The sequence below is a fragment of the Mustela putorius genome, unplaced genomic scaffold (assembly GCF_011764305.1).
Source record: "Mustela putorius furo isolate JIRA1106 unplaced genomic scaffold, ASM1176430v1.1 tig00000450_pilon_pilon_pilon, whole genome shotgun sequence".
In the NCBI taxonomy this organism is placed as follows: Eukaryota; Metazoa; Chordata; class Mammalia; order Carnivora; family Mustelidae; genus Mustela; species Mustela putorius.
In genome coordinates, this window is record NW_025421385.1 from 19,472,018 (window position 1) to 19,497,357 (window position 25,340).

Consider the following 25,340-nt stretch of genomic DNA (forward strand, 5'->3'; position numbering starts at 1 on the left):
TCTTTAGAAATGAGGCCTCAGATATGTGATTCATGAAAGGAGAAAGTCAAATCATGATCTCATATCCAGATACCTATCAAGGTGAAGAAAAACAGGACCAGGCTGTACTAAGGTCTAGGCAAAAGAGATTCTAGAGGAGTTATTCTGTGTCTGCCAAGACCACAGAGCTTCATCACATGTTCCACGAGGAACACTTAAAATTCAAACTGAAGGAAATTTTAATGTGTTTGTAGCTACAGAACAAATATTTTATACTTCCAAGAATAATATGCCTTTTTTGGTGAGCTGACATATCCTGGCCTGATTTCCTGCATGAAAAATTCTCAAATTTCAGTACATTAAATTTATGATGCCATTTGGGCCTGCCAAAAGAACTTTAAAAACAGACACATGATGTCCTAAGCTGAAATCTTGTTTTTAAAACCAATCCCATTTTGTGTAAAACTCAACCATGTCCTTTGGTTTAAAAAAAGGAAAAAAAAAAAAAAAAAGACTACTCAGCATTTACCTGCTTTCCAGATCAGGGAGCTGAGGCCCATTTTATAATTGGCTGTGAATATGTAATTTTATCCACTACAAGTTGGACTTTAAGTTTGATGCCCAATTAGATGTTTCATTAGGCTGCATGTCCCATGAATTTGATTCCATGTCTATTTCTTGCCTTCTTGCCAAGTATAGCAACCTTGAAATACTTGCCTACTATAAAATTGTGCTTTGCATAATAATTACCAAAGCAAACCAAATTTAAACTTGGTCAGTCTTTTTTTTTTTTTTAATCTCTCTTTTTACCAAGAATATCATCACCTTAGTAAAAATAATAAATTCCATTTGGGTCACAGTACCAACAGGAAGCCCCAAGACTGGGAAACTGGGAAACTTTCTGTGGTGTATCTGAAATAAAGGCTGCCAGACTTCCTGGGATCCCTAGTCATACACTATGGAATGTTTTTGTTTCTTCTTGTGTAGTCTCAAGAGCCTTGGGGGTATAAAATTTTTATGTACTGGAAAGCCTTAAGAGCTAGAAAGTATTGCTAAAGTGAAAGTCAGTCACTAGGCCTGGAGGAAAGAAGAGTGACATGGAAAAAAAGCCTAAATAAAACATTTTCCTTTTCTTGGCTATTTGGAGGGATTAGGGTAGGAATATGAACACCAAAAGAAAAAATATGTACATTAACGCATCAGATTATGGAGAACTCCTGGGTTATTTGAGCTCTCATGTATTTTTTGGAGGAGAGGTTCTGACTAACTTGGAGGTCTCATAGTTTTACTCTTGTGTTACTAGGTGAGGGCTTAGCACAGTGACTGACACCATAGTGAGGGCACTTACTAAGTTGTTGTATCTTTGATATGCTGGCCTTTTATTTATTTTTTAAAGGCTTTTTATTAAATTATTTGTGACAGAGCACAAGTGGTGGGAGTTGCCGAGGGAGAGGGACAAGCAAACTCCCCACTGAGTGGGACTGGACATGGGGCTCTGGCCCAGGACCCTGAGATCATGACCTGAGCCAAAGTCAGATGCTTAACTGGCTGAGCTATTCAGGCATTCTAATATATGTTGGCCTTTTAATAGTTTATAATATTCTTATTGTTCTTTATGATGTTTTTCACTTCATTTTTTTTCATTGAAGTTGTGTTGACATACAATGTACATTAGTGTCAGATGTATTGCATAGTGATTTGACAAATCTATACATTATGCTATGTTCACATCTGTCACCATAAAATACTATTACAATACCATTGATTATATTCCCTATGCTGTTCCTTTATCCCTGTGACTTATTTATTCCATAACTGGAAGCTTGTGTCTCTCACCCTCTTCACCCATTTTGCCTGTTCCGCCACCCTTTTTCCCTCTGGCAACTATGTTTGTCTTTGAATTTAGTCTGTTTCTGCTTTTTGTTTCCTCGTTAGTTCTGTTTTTTAGATTCCACATATATGTGAGATTATATGGCATTTGTCTTTTTCTGACTTATTTCACTGGCATAATATCCTCTAGGTCCATCTGTGTTGTCACAAATAGCAAGATCTCATCCTTTTTATGGCTGAATAATATTCCTGTGTGTGTGCATGCGTGCGTGTGTGTGTGTGTGTGTGTTTATCCTTTCATTTATCAATGGACATTTGGGTTGCTTCCATATCTTGGCTATTGTAAATAATGATGTGATAAAAAAAGGGATGCCTAGAGCTTCCAAATTAGTGTTTTCATTTTCTTTGAGTAAATACACAACAGTGCAATTATTGGATCATATGAGGTTTCTATTTTTAATTTTTTGAGGAACTTCCATACTGTTTTCCATTTTACATTCCAGTGTACCAATTTACATTCCCACTAACAGTGCCTGAGTGTTTCTTTTTCTCCACATTCTTACCAACACATTTTATTTCTTGTCTGTTTGGTATTAGCCATTCTGACAGTTGTAAGGTGAAAACTCACTGTGGCTTTGATTTGCATTTCCCTGATGATTAGTGATGTTGAGCGTCTTTTCATGTGTCTGTTAGCCATCTGTGTGTCTTTTTTGGAAAAATGTCAATTCAAGCCCTCTGATGCTTTCACTTTAAATTCTATAGTATCTTATGTTGAAATTGCTATATTGGCTTTTTTAAATTCTTGTATTTTTGATATATATTTTTATTCTTTGATTTTCATACTTTCTGTTATTTTATTTAACTTTTTTCAGTGTTCCAATATTCATTGTTTATGCACCATACCCAGTGCTCCATGCAATACATGCCCTCCATAATAACCACCACCAGACTCACCCCACTCCCCTCCAAAACCCTCAGTTTGTGTCTCAGAGTCCACAGTCTCTCATGGTTTATCTCCCCCTCTGATTTCCCCTAATTCACTTGTCCTTTCCATCTCCCAATGTCCTCTGTGTTATTCCTTATGCTCCACAAGTAAGTGAAACCATATGATAATTGACTCTCTCTATTTGATTTATTTCACCCAGCATAATCTCCTCCAGTTCCATCCAGGTTCATACAAAAGTTGGGTATTCATCCTTTCTGATGGAGGCATAATGCTCCATTGTATAAATGGGCCATATCTTCTTTATCCATTCATTTTTTGAAGGATATCTTCATTCTTTCCACAGTTTGGTGACTGTGGCCATTGCTGCTATGAACAGTGGGGTACAGGTGGCCCTTCTTTTCATTACATCTGTATCCTGTTTTGTTTTTCTTGCAAACAATATACTATGGAATCTTTTTCTTAAATAGATATGAGGCACGTTATCTTTTGGTTGCTTTTACCCATTTATATTTAATTAACTCTTACCTGTTTATTAGTTCCAATTGCTTTTATATCTATCATCTTATTTTGTCGTGTGTGTGTGTGTGTGAGAGAGAGAGAGAGAGACAGAGGGAGAAAGGGAGAGAGATAGAGGGATACTGAGTCAGCCAGAAAATACCAATGGAATTTTATGATTACAATGGAGGAAGCAGTCCTGCTGGCAGTTCTTGGACTGACCCAACTCAGAGCAATATGAGAAAGAGAACAAAACACAAATAGAATGCTCTCCAACCTAGTCCACTTTATTTGGCTTTTTCCTTGTATCTGGGGACTTGTTTCACTTTCTCATAGCTTTGAAGTTTTTCCTGTGAATGCCTCAGAATCAATGATTTTCTATTCTGACTGTATATTATAAGCACATTGTGAATATTTAATAAATATACCCAGATGACTTAATTGGTCTAGGATGAGATCTGCAAAATAGTATTTTTTTTCATATCCCACACCCCTGAGAATTCTAATATGCAGCCAGGATAGAGAACCACTGCATGACAAACATTACCTTCCATGATACAACCATGTTTGCCTAACACAAACAACAAAAACAGTCCTGAGGGTGTGCTCTTGCTGTTGAGGTTCAGAAGCTTCCTACATGTAGAGTGCTGTTTGTGGGGCTGTGAGTACCCAGAGTTCCAGACTGAGATAACAGCCCAAACACTATTTGAGTACAATGAGAGAATGCTTGCCCTGATCAAACTTGTTAAGAACTTCAGCTGGATTGTCTTCTCAGCTAAAGCAATATAAAGGGAAGGAGTTTAGTGCAAGAAGAATTCTATACCAGAGCTACCAGAGCTCATATTCCATATTTTCTTGTCCTGGCCCCCTCCCACTGTCTTTTCTTAATCTTCCTCTTCCAAGGATCTCTAATAGGACTTTTTTTTTTCTTTCTTTCTTTCTTTCTTTCTTTCTTTTTTTTTTTTTATGTGCCCAGTAAAGCTTGAAGTCCTGTCAACCTCTACTATGCTTTCCTTAGTGTTGAATGCTTGGTTTAAGATCACCATTTTCCTTTAGTTCATTTTTCCTTAGTTCACCTGTTGTCACAGGTTTGCATGTCAAATGTCTCCTAGACTAAACTAACTTCGAGGGTGAGAGCCTTTGTCTCTGGTACTTATTGTTTACTCCTGTGCCCAGAGTGAGGCTTTATTGGTGCATAAAATTATCTTTATGCATTTCTGTTATCTTCAAATATTGAGGCTCTCCACCTTAAACAGCTTTGATTTTTACAATCAATAAAAACAGTTTATTTTATTTTATTAATAGTTTCAATAAAAATATTTAAAGAAATATTAAGAAATAACATATATTAATTCAAAGTCTGTATAGAAAAAAATTTTTAGTTGTTTAGTGGGAAGTGTGGCTATAATTTCAATTTTGTTATGGCTTATAAGCAGTTAAAATGGGCTTGTAAATATCAACCTATTCTTAGCATGCTGTGATCACTGTTGACACAAACCAATTTGATGTGTTCTAGAATATCACATTTTATGAAAGACCATAGACATCTAAAATATTTTAGTGTTTTGGCTTATTACTGCATACTCCTTTTATAATAGCTAAACTTCAGGCAGCAAATAGACGCTTATAGGAGAAGTAAGATAGTTGAGGGTGTTTTACTACATCTTGAGATATAGAGAGTGAAAAAGAAGGCCAAATTTGGAAGAATAAACCAAGTGTGGGGTACCAGAAGCTTCAGGAAACAGGATCTGATGCCTTCAATTAGTCACAGAGGATGAAGAGGGAAGGTCGCAGAGCACAGTAAACAAACCATCTTGCAGTAGGCTTTAGAGCAAGCCTGGAGTCAGTCTCATGCCTGAAGATGTGGAAGTTGTCCTTGTGGAAAAATCTGCCTGAGAGGAGTCTATGTCTGATAGGAGAAAGGGGAAGAAGAAAAACCTAATTGGGTTTATGAGCAATTTATTAAACAAACCAAAGGAAGGCAGAGGTTTGGAGAGAATCAGAACTACTTTCTAAAACTAAACAATCTTTTGGGAGAGTTTTATGATTTTCCTTTTGAGAAAATATCACAATTTCACTGAAATTTGATCAATTTCTAAAGCTTATTCACTTTCCTTTGATTATGGCCACAATACTTTGCAAAGGTAATGGGATAAATATTATTTTTCTTCTATGCTTGTCAGTTTATTTACTAAAATATTGGAAAATAGGTCTAAGTGAAAAATAATTTTAATGTATAACATCAGTATGAGATATTAATATCAATTTTCTTTTAGAAAGTGTATAAAGGGCAAACCACATATCTGTAATAGCATATGCACTATTTTGTTCTATTAGCTTGAAACATTAAATATCTTTTCTAAATTTAAAGGAGACGTGTTTAAGTGAACAAATTAACTCTAATTTATTCATTAGATTTCTAATAGCCAATAAAACATTGGGATTTAAAGTTTGTTCATAGTCTAAAAGTGAAATAATTAAAGATTTACGTATAATTTTAAGACATTCAAAAACAAAACAATAGTGTGTATCTAACTGGCTGGTGAACTGAGCTAAGGAATTTTAAAGACTGTACAAGTCAATTTAAAAAGGAATTCAGAGATATAAATCACTATGGCCAATGTCCTGGTTCCAATTAGTGAATGAAAAATGCTGCAGAAAATCTACAGACGCCTATTATAGAGAATACTCTGAAACAGCAATTGTTCCATACTTTATTATTAAACAATAAAACATTGTCTTTTCAGTCATATAAAATTTAAATATTTTAAACAAAGTAGAATACCACCCATCTCTTGAACAGCTATTGCAGCTGTTTTTCCCAGAATAAGGAGTCTATTGTTTTATACACTTGATATGTCTGGAGCTATCTACAAGGCTGAAAAGAACCAGAGAGTGAACAGTTCGTCTATAATCCCAGCAAGTCAGTTTATTAATGATTCAGTAGTCCCTCAATTCCTTGAGTTGAAAAACTGTTCCCCCACCTCAGTTGATAGATCTGTTTGCCTCCAGGCTCAGAATTTGCCTAAAGCTCTTAAAACATAAGTGCACATACTTTAACAGTTAGGGGAAGCATGTTTAAAGTTTCAGACCATTGGCTCTCTGATGGTAGCAACTTCCTTAATTTCTGTTTTAGATTAGTCTTTTAAAAAATGATGAGATAGAATTTGTATAAATTACACAATAGCTTTCTTCTTTCTCTAAAGTCCTATGGCACTACCACAGGATCTCATTCCACAAAAAGAGTTACAGAAATTATTCTTTTTGATCAAAAATTGGACAGTGATATATTGTTCTCAAATTGAGATGCTTCCTAAATAGACTGAGCACTAAAATTGTGACTCAAGTAGAGTGTATATCCTTGTCAATCTTCAAAGTCAAGAGTAAAATCAAAAGGTGTCTGGAAAGATGAGGTGATCCCAAAGTCAAAGATGTTTATATGGACTTGTTGCTATACTTAATGATTAAAAGAAGGAAGCTTTATTATATATATTAAGCTAAATTCACAATATAATCAACATAATCAATGCTGTGATTTGTTGAGATTATAACCATATATAAATTATTGACAAGTAATTCTATGGATTGTACCTACTGATCACTCTCCACTATTGGAATGTCATTGCTCCAGCTCTTTTCAGGATTCAGCAGCAGTAGCCCAGACTAAAGAGCTGCTAGCATGGTATGTGCTCTGTGAATCAGCTATCCACATTTGTATTATTGTGTTACTACACTTATTCCTACTAATTTAAACACATGAAATATAAGACAACAGACATTTCATCTAGATTTGAACAAAAGTTAAACTCATCTTTTGGTACAAAGATCTCAATTATAGTTTATCTGCTTACCATATTTTCCAGTTTTGATTATTTTCTCAAACTAAAATAATCTGCATAAATAGTGTACAAACTCCAAAAAAAACAATTATCTAGAGCCATAAATCTCATGACAAGAATTTTGCTGGCAAAGCTTTGTGAATCCCATTGATATATGAGGACCTTGGGTTATGTAACTGGGTAGGGCAGGCATTCATCAATCACTACGAAATATAAAGGGAAAATTAAAATGCAAGACATACTCATTGCAAAAATGGCTAGAAGTTATGAAGTGGTTCTAATCATTAAAATAATTTCTGTCTTTGGAGGATATATTATGGAATCAGTTTTTTATATCTATATATTATATATTTTATTTTTATATAAATATATGTTATTTTGCATTATATTATATGTATTCATAAAATATATTTTATATTATGTATCCTATCTTAAATATATTGTCTATATTATTTATATTAAAAATCTTATTTATATTAAATGAAATTAACTCTCAAACATTGCTTTTCTCATCAAATCCTCCAAAGCACAATTTCATTCTTCTCCTAGAAAATTTACTTCATTGTGTATGACTTGCCTTTAATATACTTTTAAATGCTTTTCTGATATAAATTTCATAATTCATCTAAGCTATTCCTTGTTTTTTTTAAGTTGTCTCACATAAGAAAACAATTTTTGAGGTGAATAAATTTTTGCCTTATAAAAGATCAATAACCAAGACAGAAGGCATCAAAAAAACTTCAAACTTTTAAGATAGGGGATGGCATATTGACATATACATTTAAAAAATAAACAAACAAATGTCATAAAATTTAAACTTGAAGAAATCGAAGAAAAACTACAAATATATGTCAAAAGATGTTAATATCATAATTGTTTATGGTGGACAATATCTAAGTAGGATATATCTATATATTATACATAGTATATAACTATACCTAGATATCTAACTTTATATCTAGTATTTTATAATTTTTCATACTTTTATGAAATAATTTATACAAATTAATGACAAGCAATGATTCTCCTCAGACTTCATACTCTTTTACAAGTGAACTCCTTCAGCTCTTTCTTCTGGAAAATAATATTCTCTTAATGCTAGCTCTCCATCCATCATTTTAGTCACTGACCATCTTTTGCCATGACAGAAAATTTATTTTTTTGCCAGACCTCTAGCTCCCCACCTCCTCTCCTGTTGGGGATATGTTTTTGTTTTTGTTTTTTTCTCATGATTTAGTTCCTATTTTTTTAGATGTCCCTTCGTATCTGTAGGTGATACATTACCTTATCGTCTTATTTCATGTTCCTTCAAGTACAGACGGTCTCTTTGATGATCTAGTTTATAAAATACAGATATCATTTTCCCCATCCTATCCCCTGATAGCTCTTCTCATAATTGTGTATAAATATTTTTTTCTTAAAAATCCAGGAGTGACTCTAACTCTATTTCACTTCTGATGCTGCTTTTCTTTTCCCAGAAGTTTTTAATTGTTCCTTCCTATGTACTGTTTATAATAAATATATCCCCTATTTTTTTTCTTAACCTCTATATGTAATCACATATTTTATTTTTTCAGGGATCTTCCTCCAGAGCTCTGTGTTCAGTTTTGATCTAGATCAGTACCCTGTACACTGCCCTTCTTTCCTGTTTCCTGGATTCCATGTATTTTCCTTTCCTTTATTTTTATTTACTTATTCATTCATTCACTTTGAATTTTGTATTTCTTTCCTTTTTTTAAAATTTTTTATTTTTTATAAACATATATTTTTATCCCCAGGGGTACAGGTCTGTGAATCGCCAGGTTTACACACTTCACAGCACTCACCAAAGCACATACCCTCCCCAATGTCCATAACCCCACCCCCCTTTTCCCAACCCCCCTCCCCCCAGCAACCCTCAGTTTGTTTTGTGAGATTAAGAGTCACTTATGGTTTGTCTCCCTCCCAGTCCCATCTTGTTTCATTGTTTCTACAAGGCTTTCAATTTTATCTGGTTTGGGTTGAGGACAGAGATTTTGCACTTCCTGGTGATGCTGATGCTATGTTCAGGGAAACACATTTTGAATAGCATAGTGCCTAGACTAGTGCAGTCCAAATGCAAGCCAAAGCTAGAATTTTAAATTTCCTGGTAGTCATATTAAAAACATAAAAGAAGGGGCGTCTGGGTCGCTCAGTGGGTTAAAGCCTCTGCCTTTGGCTTGGGTCATGATCTCAGGGTTCTGGGATTGAGCCCCACATCGGGCTCTCTGCTCAGCGGGGAACCTACTTCCTCCTCTTACTCTGCCTGCCTCTCTGAGTACCTGTGATCTTTCTCTAGCAAATAAATAAATAAAGTCTTTAAAATAAAAAAATAAATGAAACAATTTTAATTATGAATTAATTGATTTTAATAATGTATTTTAATTTTAATTAATTTTAATTGTTAATAATGTATTAAATTAATTGATTTTAATAATTAATTTTAATAATGTATTTCATAAAACCCAATTTATCCAAATGAGTAACATTTAAGCATGCAGTCAATACTGTAAAATTATTTAAAATATATTTTCTTAAAAATATATATTTTCTTTCTCTCTCATATTTATTCTTTGAAATCTGGTTCTTCTTTCATATTTTGTAGCATGTCTCAGTTTGGACTAGCCACATTTCAAAAGCTCAATAGCCATAAGTGGCAAGATGCCCCCACATTGGACACATAGCCTAAGGGAGCCTCTTGCATATGGGTATAAGGACACATGTACAAAAATATTTACAACAGTAATGCTCAAGATAGCAAAACCGTGGCAAGACCTAAATGCCTACTGACAGAAAAAAAATGAATAAATTATGGTAAGTGAATTATATTACTATACGGGATTGAAGAACAACTTCATAAAACAAGGATTAAAAAAACATAATTTGAGTTAAAAAACAGTTGCATAAATCTACACGTTTTATGCTACTATTTCATAAAACTCAAAGACAGACAAAAGGAAAACAATCTATTCTTTTGCAATATATAAATATGTGATAAAACTGTGTGAAGAAACTATGATAAGAGAGTGACGAACCCAAAGCTTGTGGCTGTGGTTCCCTAGCTGGGCTTTCAGGGAAAGTGTGGGGATAGTGGTGGCTGAGGCAGGAGACAGAGAAGAGCACGCTGGTAGCGCGCTAGTTACTGGATTAAGCGGTATACCCAAGGTTATTGTATTTTATATACTTATATTTCAAAGCTTTAAACTTGATGTCTTACCCAAAGTTCCTCTAGGAAGACAGAGCCTGATACAAGGGCTGACATCCAGATTGTTTATTTGGGCAAGTGATTCCAAGAGAACAGGATTGAAGTTTTGGAAGAGTTAAAGAGAGAAAAAGGGAACGCCAACAGAGTTATCAAGGACAACTGGAACTCAAACCTTCTAGAATCTTTGGTGCAACCAAAAGTATATATCTCAGAATTGTAGAGAGAAGCATTTGCTTCTGACTCCTGACTGTTTTGGTCAAGGGTAGCCCCATGGAGAATTAACAGTCCATTTCCAGGCTAGGAGTTCCCCTGGGTCCCCCATGTAGAGGCTTTAGGGAAGCCTGACCTCCCAGATGAGAGATTACCTTGCAGCTGAGGCAAGATAGTTGTGGCAGGAACAGCTAGAAATATAAAAGGGCCTAGAGGATGTAAGTCAGAAGAGCAGAGTTCTCCAATATACTTACCTGGGCATATATTCTTGTGTAGGCATCAAACACATTTTTAAAAAACAATTTAAAAAATTACACACACTTGTCTTTTTCTTCAGATGAAATCATTTCTTGGAAATTTAATACTCAAAAGATACTTGAGTGTCCCTTACATGGCATGAAAACCTTGGCTACTTCTCTAACCTCAATTTCTTTTCTTTTCTTTTTCTTTTTTTTTTTTTTTTAAGATTTTTATTTATTTATTTATTTGACAGACAGAGGTCACAAGTAGGCCAAGAGGCAGAGAGAGAGAGAGAAGGGGAAGCAGGCTCCCCGCTGAGCAGAGAGCCCTCGGGGCTCCATCCCAGGACCCTGGGATCATGACCTGAGCCAAAGACAGAGGCTTTCACTCACTGAGCCACCCAGGTGCCCCCTACCTCATTTTCTAATACTCTCCTTGTTCTTTATAGCAACCCATCAGTATTGCCTTCTGAGGCTATTGGAACTCACCTCAGGGTCTTCATTGTCCCTCTGCCTGGGACATTGTCACTGTCGCAGTGACTCACCTCTCATTCCATGGAAATTTCTTTATCACTTTTACTTTCACGTGAACAACCCTCACTCAGCCTACTATGCGTCACTCCCTATACTCTTGGGCTGTCTTGCTTTCTATGGCATTTATCACAGCTTGGTATTACACCATATAATTACTTTTGCTGTCTGTCTCTTCTAGGAGAGTGACAGCCAGATGAGGTACTGGGCTACTTCTTGTTCAGTTCACACCTCTATCTCAAGGATGTAGAATAATGCCTAACATCTATTGGTGCTCAACAAACATTTATTAAATGGATTTTCACAATTACAAAAAGTCATACTGCTAGCTAGTGAATTTAATTTCAAATTCATGTACACTGAGGGACTCCACTTATTTAGTTTTATAAAATTTTCAATTTTCTATCTGAATTACATTTGACTGAATCAATCAAAATCTAACAAAATCTTCGACTCTTTTTGGAGAACTCCAACTGAGAACCACTATTTGGAATATATGACCTCTCTGTAAATAGAAACTAAGCTGGTATTTAAGTTTTGATGAAACCTGAAATTGGACAAATTCACATGGCTTCAGGCCTAGCGGAGTGTTCTGCATGGTAATTGCAAGCATTGTATAAAGTGGTCATTCATTAGCACTTCCAGATAACACTTGGCTTCCCTGAAAGGATACTGAGTATGCAAAATTACAGCCCAGTGGTTATGGGATTACTAAGGTGGCATAGTCTAGGTCTCTGTGAATCACAACTGTGGGCTGGAGAAATGTGCTTCACAGTTTATTATAAACTGAAAAGAATACTAATGTTTATACATGTTACTTAATTTAGTCCTAAGTTATTATTAAAATATTTTAGTTTTTGAGTTTTCATTAAGCAGTTTCGGTACTCTCTGGAACTGTTTTTCCTCTAAAAATAGCATATTTAAAACCAAATCAAAATGCTTCCCACATTGAAAATACTTCATATTTGTATATATTTGTTACATAATCCACATGGTCTTATCACTGGGCATATTGGAGTCACAGCCCAGGTTAGTGGGGGAGGAGCAACATAAATAACAATAATGACTTTTCTACCAGGCAGTTGTAATACTGAAAGTAGAGGGCTAAAGAAACATTAGTATGGGTGCCTAGAGTACCTTTTCAGGTTCCCTTCAGGCTGAGTTAATGTGTAGGAGCCTCCTCTTTGACCTGAGCTATAAATCATGAATCTTTAAGGAGAAAGGAGAGTGATATTTAGAGCTGGCAAACCTCTCCCTGAAGGAAGACAGCAATGACATCTCATTTTTTGAGGGACCTGATACAAGTGTCTGTTGACTGAGTTAATTAATGTTAATTCATGTCCAATAGCAATGATCAGTTAGGTACTGAAAAACAAAGCAAAAACACAAATTGAACTTTTTTTGTAATTCAAAAAAGCTTGTTTGAAAATACCTTTTTTTTTTTTTAAAGATTTTATTTATTTATTTGTAAGAGACAGAGGGAGAGAGAGCAAGCGAGCACAGGCAGACAAAGAGGCAGGCAGAGGCAGAGGGAGAAGCAGGCTCCCTGCTGAGCAAGGAGCCCGATGTGGGACTCGATCCCAGGACCCTGGGATCATGACCTGAGCCGAAGGCAGCTGCTTAACCAACTGAGCCACCCAGGCGTCCCTGAAAATACCTTTTTTAAAAAAAATATATACTGATGGTTGTGCAGAGGTCTTTTATTATTTAGTTAGTTAGTTTCAGGTTTTATTTCAATTTCAGTTAGTGAACATACAATGTAAATATCAGTTTCAGGTATAGAATTTAGTGATTTGTCACTTACATACAACACCCAGTGCCCATCACAAGTGCCCTCCTTAGTACCCATCATCCATTCAACTCATCTCCCACCCACTTCCCTTCCAGCAACCCTCGGTTTGTTCCACAGATGAACAGTCTTGTTTCCTGGTTTGCTTCTGTTTTTGACCCATAGTCTTAGAACAACACCATCACTCTTTAGCCTCAAACTACCAATGAAAAATCAAAAACAAAAAGTGAAACACGAAATTATTTTTTTTCATTTGAGGTACTACGTGTGTATGTGTGTGCGTGTGTGTGTGTTGTATATTTGTGTGTATGCACAGTGCAAAGATCTTAGTAAATTTAGCAGTGACAAAAATACAAAAAGAGCTAGAAGCCTGAAAAGTAATTTGAAATTAACAATTTCCTTACCACTTGAATACATATGATGGGGACTTTTTTATTTTTGTGTCTGTTTTTTTCATATCTGAAGATCTAATTAATCCATGCATAAGCAACACTCAAAAGAGCATGCATTTAAAATGGCACTTACTTTTTCAAGAGGACTTGCCAGTAGTTGGAACATCTCTATCTACCTAGATAAGAAAGAGAGAAAAAAAAAAATACTCTAGCCTTTTTAAGTTTTAGCGCAACGTTTCACCAAAGACTGCAACATGGAACCTAAGAGAACTAGTAAAATCTCAGACTGAAAGCATTTTTAGCTTGTGCTGCAATACAGAGTTGTGCTCTGTAGATACACACTCCTCATTTTCTTTGCTGTTTCACGCCAAGTATTTTGGCTGCGCCATCCTCAAATATCAATTTGGAAAAACATGTCTGTCAGCAGCTCATTTTCCCATCAATTTAAGCTACTAAACTATAAAATTGTTGCAAACTGCAGATGGCTTTAAAGATTGTGTTGACTCTATAGAAAATATGCCGGATGCCTTCTAAATGTATAGCAAAATAAGAAGCTTTTTTTCTAAGCCAAGATATTATATCCTTTTCAATGAAAGCCAAGAAAATATTTAGATTATCATTCAAATGCTCTCCATCAGTCTTTTAGGAAAAATATGCTTTCTAATAAAAAAGAAATTCAAGAAAAGATCTCCATGGAAAAACAAAACTTTAGGGTACCCTCGACCTCTGAGACCTACTTTCCCACTACATGATCCAAGACAGAGTACACAAAAAGGCAGTTTATAGTTTTGAAAATCATATTTCCACAGTGATGGCAGAGATTTAAAAATTACTTGATTGGCTCACTTACTAAGTACATAAAGGAATTTCAAAGCAATAAAAGGGCAAATCCTTATTTGTATAGGTATCAAAAGAGAAGCCAGTGTAATCATATAGTAAACCAAGTTACAGCCAGAGCAATAACTATTAAAAGCATTTTATCAGCTTTCAGAATATTTACTACTATGTCTTAAAAGTCTTTGCAAAAGTGAACTTTTGAAAATTATATTTTATTGCCTTCAGAGACTTGTTCTGTACACTGGCTAATCTTCAATGCTGTGCATTGTACTAAACATCATGAATAGTGGGAAGTATTATATTCAAATAATGAGATCCTGAAGAAGGTAAATTAAAAAAATATATGCTAGACAATTCTACATCAAGTTCCATATGTTCTGTGGAACTGTTAAAGTGGGGAAAAGACCTTATGTTCCTTTAAGTACACTGAAGATTATAAAAAATAAGGCCTACAGAAGCCTATTCAGAAGTGAATTTATGGTCTAGAGGAGAGACTGAAGGACAGAGGCTAGTAGACTGGTTTCCATTCTCACTTGCTGCTAATCTTTAAACATTTCCAAACTACCTTACTATGAACTGAAGATTTTGGACAAAATTGTATCTAAATCCCTGTTAGTAAGAACATTCTGATTCCAGCCTGTAAAAGAACAAAGACTTGCTCATTTTTCTTTCAAATTCATATCCTAGATTCTTAAAATGATTTTTCATACTGTTAACTATTGTATTCTTATTATTATTAATGATTTTAGATAATTTTACATGTAAAAATCCAGCAAACATTCATTCTTTTTGTGCATGGATGTGTGTGTCTTTGTGCCTGAAATATAGCTCACATAATTGTAATCAGTATGTACTTCATAGATTTTGTGTTCTGCTTTTTAACATTATATCAAAACCTCTTTCCATGTCTGAGAATGAAACAATTGCATACATCAAAGTATGCAACATATATTTCCTAGTTTAGGTATTTTTCTTGACTTATATGTGAGCCCCTCAAATCCAGAAGTCCTTTGTTATTCATCTCTCATCTCTAGAATCTAGCAGTGAGTTAACATGCTGACACTCATAAAACATAATAACTAATTATAACTAATATTTATTTAACTATTATATCAGATGTTGAACTAATTGACTTGCGTAGGCCATTCATTTAGCAATCACAAGTAAATTTTCATAAAAATACTATTCTCATTTAATTTTTAAATGAATAAATTGGGGCTCAGGAAATTCCAACAACTTTCCAATTTTACCCAGTTTGTAAGAGGTGGCACCGGTTTTAAAATCCAAACAATAAGCTCTTAACAATTTCACTATACTTCAGTTCGTTTTTTTATATCTATATGTTAAAAGACTTTTCATCCTATTGAGAGCCCATAAATTTTTTAGATGGACACTTATACTTTCTTTTGGCTATCAGCATTGTAAATAATAAAGTGCTACTAAACACATTTCTTTGTGTAGATATGTGTGGATTATTTTCACATTTGATGAACTCAAAATAATAAAATGTAATACATATGTCATTACATAATATATATATTATATAACATACAACATACACACACACACACACACACACACATATATATATATAAATGGAATATTATTCACCTTTAAAAAGGAAGAAAACAATACATTCTACAACATGGAGGGAACTTGAGGACGATGAAGCAAGCAAGTCACCAAAAGACAAACACTGTTTAGTTTCACTTATTTGAAGTCCATTTGAATAGTCAAATTTATGGAGACAGAAAGAAGAATGGTAGTTTCCAGGGACTGTGGAGAGAAGAGAAAGGGAGTTAGTATTTAATGGGTACAGGATTTCAATTTGGAAAGACAAAAAAGTTCTGGAGATGATGAGAATGGTTGCACAATAGCATAAGTGTAAGTAATGACACTGAACTGTACGCTTGAAAATGGTTCAAATGGTAAATTTATGTTCAAATACGTTTTAAGGGTATTGACTACTATTTAATATTTCTAGATATTACCTTTTGCTGTTCTTGTTTTATTTAAGGCACCATCACTACAACAAGTTTTCAAAAATTACCCCAGAGTTTCAAGATCAAATGTGTTGATATTTTCAGTTACAGACCTGAGTAAATATAGTCATGTTTTTATGACCTAGCCAGCTTATCCTTGAAACATGGTGACTCTCAGTGATGTGAGCAATGGTGCTGTGGGGAGATATGCAGAACAGAGCTGAGTTTGGGATCCTTCATTTGTCTCTAGATCTGATTTCATAGTTGGTAGCCAGTATACCATGCAGTTTCTAAAGAGATGTAGTAAATTAAGGTTTGCTTTAGACCAAAATCAATATGAAAGAGAGCCAAACTTGCGGGTAGGGCATAACCGTAGTTGGAAGCTAAAGTCAGACTGAACAACTCATCATGTTCTATTCAAAGAAATAACCAGCAATTGACAGCAAGACAAAGAGTCATTCTCTAGGGGAGGGGAAGAAACGTGCAAGCTCTCAAATCCTCAAATTTGGGAGGAAATTAAAGTGTACTCAGATACTGGGTTGCCCAGAACAATTATGACATGCCTAGTGTATGGCTATAAGATACCCAGATCAGATCTCTAGGGAGTTGGACTTCAAGACAGGAAAACTAATTCCAGATTTACTGAACAATAAGATATGTACCTATTAACTATTGAGCCAGGCGCAGGGCTTTCTCAATAACTTGCTCTATAATTTGAAGATAGTACATTAAGCATTCAGTGATGAGAAAGTTATCTCCCAATTAAGTGAATCATCTTTCAGACTTTCGAAATTTATTGGCATAGTTAACTTTTTTTTTTAGTTTATGCAACAGAAAAGGCAACAGTGTATAGTTGAAAGAGGTTGGCTATAATGCAACATACATAGCTTTTCTGATAATAACCATGGATGAAGTACTCAGCATGAGTTATTGACTACTGGCTGAATTAAGGCCTAAAATACTCTTCAGTTCTAAAATTCTGGAGATTTAGAGTTATAAACAAATATAAAATTGTCTGCTTGTTTTTTATCACACTGTTAAATGCAGTATTTTTTCAAAATATATTCAATTGAAATGAAAATATTAAATATAAATCAGAGGAGATAAAAGTAGTTTCATTAACAACTAAGCTAGATTTAAGCAGAAATAAAATATCTATATTTTAAGAAATAATTTTAATATAATATATAAAAAGAAATTTTAAATTACTGTTTAAATAATAAGTATAGGAATGAATCATACTATTTCACAGGTAAAATCAATACTTCAGGTCAGTAGATTAAGGACATCACAGTGTTAATTTCCTTTAATCGAAAACGGGGGAGGAGTCAAGATGGCGGAAAACAATGGGAAGGACATGATACGCACCAGACACTCTGATAAATATTGAATATGTAATGACAAAACAATATATCTTGTTTCTCCAGAAAATCTTATGTTTAGGGAGAAACAGATACTTCTGTGGGAACACCTAAGACACCAAACTTTGTATTTTTTGAAACTAAAAAAAGAAATAGCAAATTATAATAATACTATGAAATATTTCCATATTTCTTTTGTTGATGCTATGACAAGAGCATAAATGTTGAGACAAATTCCTTGTTCTTTTTTTGTTGTTGTTTCTTTCAGGTTTTGATTGAAATTCTAGTTAACATACAACGTAATATTAGTTGCAGGTGTAGAATTTAGGGAATAAATCATTAAGTTCCTTGATACCTTGTTTTCTAACAAGCTAGATAATTACTGGAAAGTTTCTTCACCTCCAGGAACATGTTATAACATCCGTTTTTGTCTCTTTTCCCCCCTCATCTTTATGTTTTAATCTGTTTGACTAGATCATTTTTAGCAATGCTTCTCATCCAAAAAAAAAAAAAATTGAATTCAGCCCTATTAGAGCTTTACATAATATAAAAATCTCATATAGTTAGGACTCCAAAACCTTGCTTGAAGCAGACATGGAAAAAATTGTATCTTTCTGATGTCACTGGCTGTGGAAAGTAATTATATTAGAAACAAATGGCAGGAAAGGTACAAATTTTCTCTTTTTTCATAAGAAAATTTTTTATGCCTTCATAAAACTGTTGTTGAAATTGAAAAGAGTATCACAGCAAGAGGCAGTATCCAACAAGAAACCAGCCTTTGGAGCATTCATGACAGACAACTGCATGGTACCCAAATTTGTTGGTACCCAAATTCCATTTTTTAATACCACATCAGTGACTTTTCAGGAAATATATTCCTACTAAGCTCTCATGAGACTTAATTTAAAGCAGAAAGCCAAATTTATTACTTCAATCATCTGCAATGAAGAATATCTATTTCTCATGACTAATAATTACACAAGACATTTCTATCCCTTAAACATCATTATATTCTCACTATTTACATAACAAAAAAGTGGTCACCAAGAAATAGTATTATGGATTCCTATTCATCTTTTGGAACCTTAAATGGTTCTTAAATTCCACTTCTTTAGGTTATATTCCCTGGTACCTAGTTAGTTATTTTCCCTGGTTAGAAGCTCTAAAGCACCATGCATTGTTCACCTATAGATCTTATAACAATATCTAATGTAAATTAAATAATTTACATAGCTATATTTAAATGACTACCCTCTCCCCAATGAGCAAAGACTGTGACTGCCTTTCCAAGTTCCATTTCTATTTCCCTAATTCTGTGTCAGGCAACTGAGTAGAGACTTTGTAATATGGGGAGAAAATGTCTACTTTTATTCAACTAGTATTCCAACTTCATATCCTATCTAAATCATCTAATGACCACCGGATAAAAATATTTATCGTTTTTTCAATCAATACATATTAAATGTGTTCTACATCAAGTATAATTCTGAAATCAGGTAAGGACTTTGTTTTCATACAACTTACATTTTTAGAGAATAGGTAAAAGAAGTAAAAAAATCAGCTAGTTGTATGCTATGCAGATATTTAACATAATAATGCACCAATTAATGCCTGACTGCTCAGAGAAGGCCTCTTTCAGAAGGTGACATATATGGTAACATTTGAGTGACAAGAAATAATCATCCATGCAAAGATCAGGAAAAATCTTCCAAGTAAAAGAAAAGCAACATCAAATGCCTTGAAATGGGAGTGGGGTTATCATATTTAAAGAACAACAGTGACATAAAATGTCTGTGATGTTGGAAGAAAATTGACAAGGAGAAAGTAGTACAAAATGAAATTGAAGTATTAGGTAGGGGCTAAATCTTATAAGGCTGTGCTGACCAGAGCATAACCATGGCTTAAATGTACTGGAGTTAGAAATGTGTGGGTTTTAAATAGGAAGGAAATAAGATCTGACTCATGTTTGAAATCAGATTCCTCCTTCTTTTGGAGAACAGATGATAAATGATCAAGAATGGAAATAGAGAACAATAGGGAGATATATACAGGAGTCAAGAAGGGAGAAGATGGTGTTGAGATTAAGCTTAGTGATGGTAGAGAAAAAGAGAAGTGGAATACACATTCAGAATATGACTTTTAATTAGAGTAAACAGGACTGGTTGGATGTAGTGTATTGAAGAAGCCAAGAATAATCATGGGAAGTTTAGGATTCTAATGTAAGCAACAGACTATATGTGGTATCACTCACTGAGATGGAGGAAATGAAGAGAAGCAATTTTGGGGGTAAGAATCAAGAATTGACAGGCTGAATTTGAAATTATATGTAGATATAGGGGCCCCTGAGTGGCTCAGTTGGTTAAATGTCTGCCTTCGGCTCAGGTCATGATCCCAGGGTCCTAGGATTGAGCCCCACGTTGGGATCTCTGCTTGGCAGGAAGCCTTCTTCCCCCTCTCCCACTCCCCCTGCTTGCCTTCCCTCTTTCACTGTGTGTCTCTCTGTCAAATAAATAAATAAAATCTTAAAAAAAAAAGTAGATGTCAAAGAAGATTTTGTATATACAAGTCAGTATTTCTTAGGAGAATCAGAGATTGGAGATGTAGAATTTGGGGTCATCAGCATGTGGAGGATATTTAAAGTGGTAGAACTGAATGAGGTCATTTAGGAACTATAGAAAGAGAAGAAGAGGAACCAAAGACTTAGACCGGTCCTAGTCCCCCTACCCCCCATATCTGGCAAGAGTTCTTTTTAATTAACATATAATGTAGTATTTGTTTCAGGGGTACAGGTCTGTGATTCATCAGTCTTAAACAAGTCACAGCACTCCCCATAGCATATACTCTCCCCAATATCCACTTAAAAATTAAAGGCTCATCAGGAAAGGAACAGCTGGCAAAGAAGACTAAAGCATAGTCAGGTAAGTGTAAGGAAATAAGTAAACAAACAAGAAAATGCGGTATCGCAGAAGCAAAGGAAGAGTTTCAAGAAGAAAGCATGACCTTGAATCATTTGGTAATGTTGTATAATTAACTTTCAAAAGTTCCTTCTTCCTTAATATCCGATTCATTGTCTCTTGGCTTTCCTGTGAGGTCCCTGGCCATTTCTTAATCATCACCTTTATTGGCATTTCTACTTCTTTCTGTGTTTTGAATATTAGAACAATCTAGAATTCTGCCTTAGACATTTTCTCTCGTAACTTCTTACATCTGCTCTGATGGATTGCATCCTCTTTCCTGGGTAAATATGCTTCTTGATCTGGATGATCCTTAAATGTAATTCCAGCCAGAGTGAGAAGAGTTTCAACAATATGTAGTGGTAATCAGATGCTTGAATTCTAGTCCTGCCTCTACCAGTTATAAACTGTGTATAATAAGATAAGTGACATCAACCTTCTAGGCCTCAGTTATTTACATATTTCCTATGTGTACAAAGAGATGAGAAAATAATGATTGCCTTGGTTCTTTATAGTCCAAACAGGCCTTTGGAAGGACAAAAGGGGGAGGTGGAATTTTGTATCAGTTGTAACAGTGTAATTTTATTTTTTCTCTCCATATGTTCTCCCTCTGGTGCTCTATTTCCAGTGTATGTCTATTTTTTTCCTAGTAGGCATATTTTCTCATAAACACACTTTGTTGAAAAAAATATTCTCTATCTTCTTAAGCCTTAATTGAACATACAACCAAGGTATCCCTGATGAGGTTAATTCTCTAAGAAGATTTGGTGATTAATCTTTACTAAGCCATTTTATACTTGGACAGGGACTATTAAAGAATAAACTTCATGGGGTACCTGGGTGGTTCAGTGGGTTAAGCCTCTGCCTTAGGCTCAGGTCATGATCTCAGGGTCCTGGATTCAAGTCCCACATGGGATCTCTGTTCAGAGGGGAGCCTGCTTCTCTGCCTACTTGTGATCTCTGTTTGTCAAATAAATAAATAAAATCTTTTTTTAAAAAAAAAGAATAAATCTCATTGGAAATGAGAAAGACTTATGATTGGCTGAATTTAAATTATATCTCACAAAAATGATTTATAATTTAAAAACACTCTATCGCCTATTTTTTAAAAAAGTACTACAATAAATGAGAAAGCAAAAGTACATTTTGGATGAAGATAGAGACTGCTATATGAAGAGGGAAAATCCCCGTCTGGTAGGATTTATTTTTCTGTTTGCAGCGATATGAAGTAAATTTTCTATTTTTTTTTTTTTTAGATTATTTACTTATTTGTTTATTTGACAGACAGATCACAAGTAGGCAGAGAGGGGGGCATCGAGAGAGGAGAAAGCAGGCTCCCCGCTGAGCAATCCCAGGACTCTGAGATCATGACCTGAGCCTAAGGCAGAGGCTTTAACCCACTGAGCCACCCAGGTGCCCTAAGTAAATTTTCTAGTTGGGAAGGTTGCATTTGTTTATTTTTTTTCCCAATATGTTATTCCGGAAGAGTGTCCCACTTTCAAAAATACATAGTATATGCCCACTATGTTAAGGGTTTTGTTATAAACACTGGAAGGACTTTCAGATTTCAAAAATAAAACTATGTACATGCCTCCTATTACTTGAAGTCAAAGTATAGTGTAAGGCTAACCATCAGAAGTGGATATAGGATCTCACAAAACAAACTGAGGGTTGCTGGGGGGAGGGGGTTTGGGAGAAGGGGGTGGGATCATGGACATTGGGGAGGGTGTGTGCTTTGGTGAGTGCTGTGAAGTGTGTGGACCTGGTGATTCACAGACCTGTACCCCTGGGGATAAAAATATATGTCTATAAAAAAAAATAAAATATTATATTAAAAAAAAAAAAGTGGATATAGGATGACAACATCTCACTGGTTCCACTTACGAACCAAATTTCCCAAACTGATTTGTTCCTAATGACCACCAAGGGATCCTAAGCCCAATCACTTGCCCCTTACACAAATCCCTTTCATTGTTCCCATAATAATTACCCTGGTGCTGCTATAATTTGAAACAATGGTTTCGGGGAGGCTTATTTTTCACACTAACAGTAGATGTTCTTCAAGACACCTGGACCATGTTCTCCTTTGATTTTTCTAAGGCATAGTCCTGAGTGGTGAAAGCAAGAGAGTAATTATTCCATGTATGGCAAACTAAAGACACTTATAACCCCTTTGCCACAACATTCCCTGAGGGTTGATGTAAATACATTAATCATTCTGCCAGGAACTGAATTTATATTTTAGTTTGCATAAGCATATCATGACAAGCAAGGTATTTTATGTTTCAAGACATCATACTTAATTAAGGTTTTTTAACAGATCTTCTTTCCTTCTTTGGAAGAAGAATTTAAAACATTTAAATTCTAGCTTCCTAAAGTTTACAGTAATTTGGACAAATTAAACAAAAAGTAGTATAACCACTTTATAGATTTTAGTTTATTTTTTAAAGTATAAACCAGAAAGATGAATTCGTTACTCCCTCAATGAAAACTTCTAATACATTTCTGTAACTAATACCATTTATTACAACAAAGTTAAATAATACAATGGTATTATTGCAATATTTATTGTAAAATTACTAACACAATTATACTGCCTATTAATTATTGACTTGTGTATTTTTATGTATACAATTAATAACTTCTCAGATACACAATTAACAAGTGTGATGATAAAACTCTTGAGAGAGGAGCTTATAGTTGTTGACTAAATAGAGTTGAAATGTCTATTTAAGTTTTATTAAAATTTTGTTTCTAATAAATTCAGAATATATACAATATCCTCGTATATCTATCTATACACTGAACTTTGTTCTTAGAATGCTGTGTGGTTAGTGTTGCCCCTTATTCATATTCTAAGAATAATTTTTAAAAGATTAAATAAATGCTCAAAAGCAAATATAGTTCATATACACAATTACTATTTCCCTGTCACATGTGTGTCAACATTCATGAATTAAGACACATGGTTGACATCTGATCACATTTGTTTGTTTATTCTTTGGGAAAAATTATCAATAACATAAAATCTCTGAGCTGATCCTTGGGAAAATATGAACCAGTGCTTATACATAGGAAAATGGCTGGCTGGCTGGGAGGAAGGTGGCTCACTGGACTATGAGTGATATTGCCTTGAACCCCTCTTTTTACGGTGAAGGCTCTCTTTTATGGTGAAGGTGAGGGGAAGCAGAAAATTCCTGGGGTGCAGTCATGGCAGTCACTATGCCTAGAGTTGTGATGTGTAAAAAGGTCAGACCTCCAGGAACAATGAACTTGGTGACCCATGTATCTAATCTAAGTCTCAACACTCAGCATATTCAAAGCGATAAGGCCAGTCCGTGTAGATGGAGTCATCTCTGTAACTGAGTCTTTAATATACAGTGAATGTTTAAGGAATCCAGGTCATCAGTGAGCCACTCAAGTGGCCCTCTTCTCCAGCTGTCAGAATGTCAGACATTTTCATGGGCTGTGGGCTCCAGAAAGTTCTACATCTACCTAAATCCTAGACCCTCCCAAGCCATGGCCTGAGCCTTGGTTGATGCAGGCCCCAAAAAAATTTGTACCAGTTTCTTTCCCTGCCTACTCCTCTCCTATCCCTATCCCACACAGCTCTGAATAGAATTTTGCCCATAACCATAAAACCCTTAACTGCTACAGCCTTGGGTTTCATGTTCTGAAGGCCATCAAAAGGCCTCGAGAGGTGGCCTAGATGTCTAATTACTTTTCAATGTAGACTCCTAATTTAGACAGTCTGACCACAGACTGTCTAATTAATTAGGGAATTTTGAAGTAAGTCACAAAACATCGTTAAGACTGAGTTATTAAAATGCACATCTATTTCATGGGTAATAGATATGAGACCATAAATAATGCCTTGTTCCATGCTTGGCACTGAGTGAGCAATGAAAATATGATAGTTGTCTTCTTTCCTTTTTATTTCTCAATATAAAACATTGTTTTCCCAGCATTCAACTGATTATGCTCTTAACACATTCACTAGATGTTTACACATTCATACCTAGTCTGAGAACATGAAAACCACTCCAAGACAAATCTGGGGAAACAATGAAAAACAATTTCTTGGAAACCCATCTTTCCATCCCATTCTCCTTCCCAGTCTTTCTAATATCACCCTCTGCACTACACTCGGTACTCCCACACTGAGCCTCTGACTTCTCACATGCCTCTTCTATACCACTCTTCTTGCTTTCATCTCTTACCTACCTTGAAGCTCTTTATCTTAGTTTCAGCTTAAACATCCGCTACGTAAAATAATCACTGACACTTCAGGGAGAGTTAAAGTCTCTGATTTGTGCTCCCAGAATTCTAAGAACTCCTCATACGAATATTATATCCTTCTTCATCTGTGAATTTAAGGAGACATTGCTCAAATGACTGCTTTTTTATATTTTTATTCTCAGAAATACAAACATTGGGGCATCTGGGTGGCTCAGTCATTAAGTGTCTGTCTTGGGCTCAGGTCATGATCCCAGGGTCCTGGGATCCAGGCCCCCATTAGGCTCCCTGCTCAGCAGGAAGCCTGCTTCTCCCTCTCCCACTCCCCCTGCATGTGTTCCATCTCTCTGTGTGCCTCAGTCAAATAAATAAATAAAATCTTAAAAAAAAAAAAAGAAATACAAACATCTTCCTTTGAAAATAAAGAAAAATCAACATTAATGTCATGGGTTTTCAAGTTTCAGACTTAAAGCATGTACTTTAAAGGTTGCATATAT